Source organism: Sciurus vulgaris (assembly GCF_902686455.1).
Source record: "Sciurus vulgaris genome assembly, chromosome: 17".
In the NCBI taxonomy this organism is placed as follows: Eukaryota; Metazoa; Chordata; class Mammalia; order Rodentia; family Sciuridae; genus Sciurus; species Sciurus vulgaris.
The window spans coordinates 68,822,176-68,828,623 of record NC_136478.1 but is presented as its reverse complement, the minus strand read 5'-3'; the positions used below and the strand labels follow the sequence as shown (position 1 = coordinate 68,828,623).

Genomic DNA, 6,448 nt, shown 5'->3' with positions numbered 1-6,448 from the left:
ACAAATAAAAAAAGTTTTAACAAAAGAAAAAAGAATATAGGTAAGACATGTCCCTGTATTTGCCTGTTTTGAAACACATCTGTGGATACTTTCTCAAAACGTGGAAATGTGAGATTACGCTGTGACTCCTGTTCAGAGGTGTGATCCCTGGATGAGAAAACAGGCACTTCCTTCTACTGGGCACAACAGGCAGACTCCCATCAGCTTCATGGGATGCAGCCTGGGTGGTGTGGAGTGGCCCAAAGGCATGTTGCACAGAAAGGGAGTTTGCATCATGCCAGCCCTGTTGCCCTCCACCATGACCATGTGCGTCCCACCTTCGGCCAGCCGAGGACCCCAGTGCCCTTTAGGGTTGCAAAGTTAAGTAACTTTTCCATCCATTTCTCTATTGATGTTTTCAGTATGAAGAACAATTAAGCCCTTGAATATTGTGCAAAAACATGCAATTATGTTTTATGATACAATTAGGCGTCTTTTGGCTTATATCTTGGAGAGCGAACCCAGGGGTGTTTTACCACTGAGTGCCACTGAGCTTCATCCCCAGCCCTTTTTATTTTTCATTTTTGAGACAGAGTCTTGATAAGTTGTTGAGGCTGGCCTTGAAATTTGGATGCTCCTCTCTCAGCTCCTCTCTCAGCTTCCTGAGTGGCTGGGATTTCATGCAAGCAACACAGCATCCAGCAGGACTTTGTCATTTTTATGCACACAAAGTAAAGCAGAGCCTGGATAGAGTGGATACATGGAACTTATGGCTCATGACAAGAAAGGGGCTGAGAGTGGGAAAACACACTGAAATTAGGTCATTTGTGTTCACCAACCACCCTGTGGGGTTTGGAAATAGAGCAATATGAACATTTAATATGGAGGAGAGGGTGTGGAAAGTCACAAAGGTGCCCACCAGGACAAGAATTCTCTGGGTGGCTCTGGACTCAGGGGACGTTCTGGGGCAAACTTGGAGGCTGTGAATATGCTGAACTCGCTGCTTGTGTCTGTGCAGAATGAGAATCATGGAGCCACTGGACCTGATTATGAGCACAGAAAACACCACTTCAGGAAATACAAACAGTGCTGTATATACTGAGTATGTTAATTTGTCACGACCTGCAGAAATACAGTACCCATAATCTTTTTTCTCTGTTGTGTTTTCACTACTCCATTTGCTAAGCATATAGAGAGGAAAAATGGAGTTCACCACCATGTACAGCATCCAGCAGATGGAAATGGAGAAGCCAATGTACCTTGGAGCTTTTCCCTTGAGATCTTTCCAACAAGAGTTCATGGGGCTGATTGTGATGTTCTGGTAGATGCTCAAGAGGCAGGTGATGCCAATGGACACACTTCTGCCCACTCGCTGAATGTACAAAATAAGTTTGCATCCAAGGTCATTGAAGAAATATTTTATCCCCAAAGCTGCGATTGTCTGGGGAATTCCTTTAGAGAGAATGACCAGGGTGTTGGCTATTATCAGGTGCCTGAGAATCAAATCTGTGGACCTTAAGGTGTATTCATTACAGGAAAGTACTAAATAATAGTAAAGCAGAGAGAAATTTCCCAAAATTCCAACTACCGTCTGTGATAAGAACATCAGTCCTATGACCACATTCCTGGAGGCCATTCTGTAATTCAGCATGATTTCCTTTAAATTATGGCAACAATTATTCCTCTGAATAAAATAACTATAAGAATGGCTTTACCCATGCACTGTGGTGAGCACCTGTATTCATTTGCCACCTGCAGGGCTGAGGCAGAAAAATCACTGGAGCCCAGGAGGTGGAGTCCAGCCTGAGCAACACAGGGAGACACTCATCTTCAAACAATTTTTTGACACCAAGAGTTACTTCATTGCATGTGCCTGTGGGATTGCAAAGACATTAAGATGCACAATGTTGCTGGGGAGAATTAAAAGTATGCTTTATAGAAAAATAAGCCATGATGACGGGGTGATGCTAATCTTGGAGGAATGATGAAAAATGAGAGCAAGTGCATAGAAAGAATTCAGCATTTAAAATTTCAGAATGAACTGATATTTGCTAGTCATATTGGAAAAAGAACTTGAATCGCCATCCACACCATGCAACAAATCAAATCTTGGGATTATTGAGTTAAACTTTAAAAGTAAGCAATGCAATCTGTATAATAATAATAATATTTCTGTGGTCTTTGGTAAGAAAATGTGTATTAAACAGCACAAACACATAAAACATATGGTCGAAATGACAAGTTAGGGTACATTGAATTGAGAATTCTCTCTTATCAAACGCCATATGCAGGTTGAGTTTGATGTATCCAGTGCTAACAAGTTTTACAGAATACAGAATAGAAGAAAAATAGGTGGACCTTTCCAACAGGTACTTCAAGGGGGAAAAAAAAAAAAAAAAGCATCATTCAATGAAGGATGAACATGGGGGGAAAGTTCAGTTTTTTTTTTTATTTAAACCACTCCCTAATGTGAGAACAAGCCAATCAGAATATATCATAAAATGGTAGGAAATACCATGATTGGCAAGGATGAAGTTCAGTGAGGAATATCATGCACTGACAATGGGCATTAAAATTGGTGTAAGTATGTGGCAAAACTGTTGGTGTCCACTTACTGGATCAGATATGAACCTCTGTGCCAGCAATGCCCACCTGTCAAATGCTCATGCAGTCCTTCAGAAATCGCCCTGTGTCCATGTTGGACTTAATGAATGTAAGACTGTCCTGAGGTTTAGTTCCACCAGGGAATGGAGTGGGGAGATGAGTGGAAGGGAAGCAGTGGCAACTGCAGTGGAGCAAACTGTATGCCATGCTTGCATAATCATGTCAAAGTGAGCCCCAGTATTATGTGTAACTACAATGCACTAATAAAAAAATTTAAAATGAAAGAAGGAGGTAAAACTGTTCACGAGGAATCAAGAGTTGATGTTACAAAATGATGTGCTTTTTTAATTGAAAATAAATGTATCAAAAAAATTCCTTCTCAACAAAGACAGTTCCCCAGCAGAAATATCCATCAGTTGTCATTCTTAGAATAAAAGTATACTGAAATCTATAAATAAACCATTCAAAATATTACTTTGATCCTGAACTATGAAATATGGAGTAGTCATATCTGGGAGAGAAATGAAGTCCTCAGTGTGTGCAGGCTAAAAGCTTCTCTACCCTGACAGTTACATGTGTGAAACTGTCAGTAATGAAGCAGGATTTGTGGAGGACATTTCAATACAAGAGATGTGTCAGTAGAAGCTGGAGCATGTAAATTCCGTGCTCAATGAAATGAAAAACAAAGGAAAATGTGACTAATGTTGGAATATTATTAAACCAGAGGTAATGCCACAGATTCATTTGGTCCCGACAACCACTGTCCAATTCTCATCATTTTAACGTTACCTTCTCTTTGTGTCCAGCATGGAGCACAGTCTCGCCACAGCCATCAGAGCACAGGGATTCAGAGGAGAGGTGACTCCTGTCCGCACCAGGTGGATTGTAATGTGGAGTTGGAAAAGAGCATCTTTTATTCCAGAAACAGTCCCGTTCTTGGTTTCTGCACAGAGTGAGGTGATCCTTCCAGTTCCATCCTCATCTTTACTCTACGTGTGAATGCTTTACACACACAGCCATCATAGGAGTTCAAAAATTTATTCTATGATTTTCTAAAGTAATGTGAGGAGCATGTTAGTTGCCGAACACAGTCCTTAAATCCCTTCCAAATAAGAATTTACTAGTGATAGTATTTTTCACCAACAATCATCCTCAGTGTGTATGTATTTAAAAACATTGGGAGCTGTGAGGAATTAGCATCAGGTCAGGGAAAGAACTTCTGTTATTAACTCAGCTCATAACAAAAGCATTGATCCTCTCCCTTCTCTACAACAGGCACTGGATCTCTTTCTACCCAAATCCTTTTCCAGAAATGGTGACTTCCTCAAACTTTCCTCCTTACACCCACTGCCTCTGTGACAGAAGAAGAAAATACTGTGTTTCCTGTGTGCCAGGTGGTGGGCTCAGTGTGAGGTCTTAGCATCAAGTATGGAGGGAGGGAGCTGCTGCACCCTGAGATAAAGGTCTGTGCTCCTGTGGCCTCACGTCCCTAAGGGCCACACTTATCATTTCACCTACAGGCAATGACAGTGCAGGCCTGGGGAGCCTGCGAAGAACTTTCTCCAAACTTGCTAATTACTAAGGCAATTATGAGTTCCTTGTTAGTAACTTCAAAAATAAGTTTTGAGGCGTTTGGGAGAGGCTATTGCTATTCCATGATCCCTGGAGGCTGACAGGGTGTCCTATGGAAGGTGCAGGAAAGAGTGAGGCGTGACCTCTGAGGGACTTACAGAGGGTCTCTGTGTCTCACTGGACTCTAGGATTACCTGTTATTAACTAAACCTTGCTAATTCTTTCTCCTTTCCCTTCCATCCCCATTTGCTTCCTCTCCAGGGAAATGCTGAGACCAGGAGCCAGGTCTATGCTGTGGCCCTGTGGCCTCATCTCCCGGTAGGCTGAGGTATAGCAGGTAGTGCAGATCACGCTCAAGATACGCGCTCCTGCACGTGACATCTAATGATGTCCTCAATCCAGTCCTGGGCGATGCAGGTTCTCACCAGGAAGGAACACTCAGAGAGTAGCCAACAGGATGGGTTATCTGGAGCACCAACTAAGGGGCACCGAGTGGAGGTTTTTGCGGGTGGAGCCTTTGAACACGGAACCAGCCCCCAGCATTTGGAAGGACCTGGGCTTCAGTGATGAGACCTAGGGTATGATGTAACCCCTTTCCACCAGGATGTTCATAAAGAGGTTATTCACCATTTTTCTTGAAGGAGCCAGTGCATCCTGAAGAGGCCCCAAATGAGCTGCCTATCCACAACTGCATGAAGCACCTGTGCTCCGTGGAACAGAAGTCGTGGACACAAATGGCTGAGCTGCAGAAGACATCAGCCCAGCATAAACAGCAGCCGGCAGAGCAGACGCAAGACATCCAGCATAATGTGTGCAATCCACAGGGTCAACTCCAACCTTCAAACCTGCAGTAGATGGAACACAAGGAGATCGTGGAGTGGATGGACCCCCTGCAGCTGGCCACAGTGACCTGCTGGAAAGGATGGTCTGAACTGCAATCTGCGCTCCAGTCTGTGATCAAGCGCCCTCTGGAGGACAGTGACTGTCTTGCCTCTATTGTCAATGAACCAATTTAAAATACCCAGGAACATGCTGGACTCAGAGTCTGTCCACACTAGAGATCAGACAGATGAACCAGCCCTTCTATGAGAACTACATGGCCACATGCATCCCGGCAAGAAATCTGCTGTCCTGAGGGCCTGTGAGAACCACCCTGTGGGTGATGACGTGGTGCAGGAGCCAGGGCTTGTCATGATAGTTTTCATAGTGCTGAGGAGATACCAGAGAGCTGGACCAGCCATGGGGAACAGAGGGACATGGGAAAAGCCCCATCCCTGAGGCAGCTGGGCCTTGAGTCCTCACTCTTCTTAATGTCTCGGCTGAGCTTGAGCCTGCTCTCACTGAAGGGCCCTGAAGCCCTTGCTCAGCCTTTCAGGGGAGAAACCCAGATTTGCATCTTGCAGTATTCCTTCCCCGACAATGTCTGCAAATCCTGTCACCAGGCTGATGTTCCCTGCTGTCATCTATCTCAGACTTCTCAACGGTTTTGATTGTGCCCAAGGTGTTCAGGAGAGACCAGTCCTGGAGAAGGAATTTCCCACGGATGAAATCTGTCCAAGGGAGAAGGATGGCTATAAGGAAAAGTAGAGGCTAGGGCAGTTAGATTTTAGGTGGAGCCAGGCATGGTGGCACAGGCCTGTAATCCACGCTGCTCAGGAGGCTGATGAAGGAGGATCCCAAGTTGCAGGCTAACCTGGGCAACTTAGTGATACTCTTTTCGCGAAATAAAAAATAAAAAGGGCTTGGGTCTGGGGTCATGGCTCAGTGGTAGAGAGCTTGACAAGTATTGGGAGGCACTGGTTTCAATCCTCAGCACCACGTAAAAATAAATAAATGTAATATGTCCATCTACAACTAAAAAAATATTTTAAAAAGTGCTGGTGATGTAGCTCAGTGGTAGAGCACCACTGGGTTCCATCCTCTGGACCAGAAAATGAAAGAGAGAGATTAGGTGAGTACCTAGTAAAGTGGGCTGAGAGAGCAGGAGAGGTCAGGCTGGTGTCCTGCTGGCTGTGGAACTGTAGGTCCGTTTCCACATAGTGTAACACTTATTGCCAGCTGACCTTGCAGACAGTATGCTTCTAATTGAGTTGTAGCAATTGGAGTTGTAGGTTTCCTGTTCTACAATTTCTGGCTTTCCTTCTCTTCTCAGGTTAAGAATTCTCTTGTCTTGCATCAGGTCAAGTTGATGTCCAGCTGCCATGACCATGATTCAGAAAGAGGTGGTCCATTCAGACGTTGACTAAAGCCAGCTGACACCAGGGCAGTTGTGGGATAATGCTGCATTAGTGGC

The 6,448-nt window shown here is 44.4% G+C and overlaps 1 pseudogene across 1 annotated transcript; it reads right to left on the bottom strand.

The window, feature by feature from the left end:
- Positions 1–206: 206 nt before the first annotated feature.
- On the bottom strand, positions 207–1,615 carry LOC306648565 (vomeronasal type-1 receptor 4-like; annotated as a pseudogene). The gene is made up of 2 exons: positions 671–1,615; positions 207–220 (listed from the first exon to the last, which is right to left on the bottom strand). The product of its transcript is annotated as a vomeronasal type-1 receptor 4-like (transcript).
- Between the last annotated feature and the right edge of the window lie 4,833 nt (positions 1,616–6,448).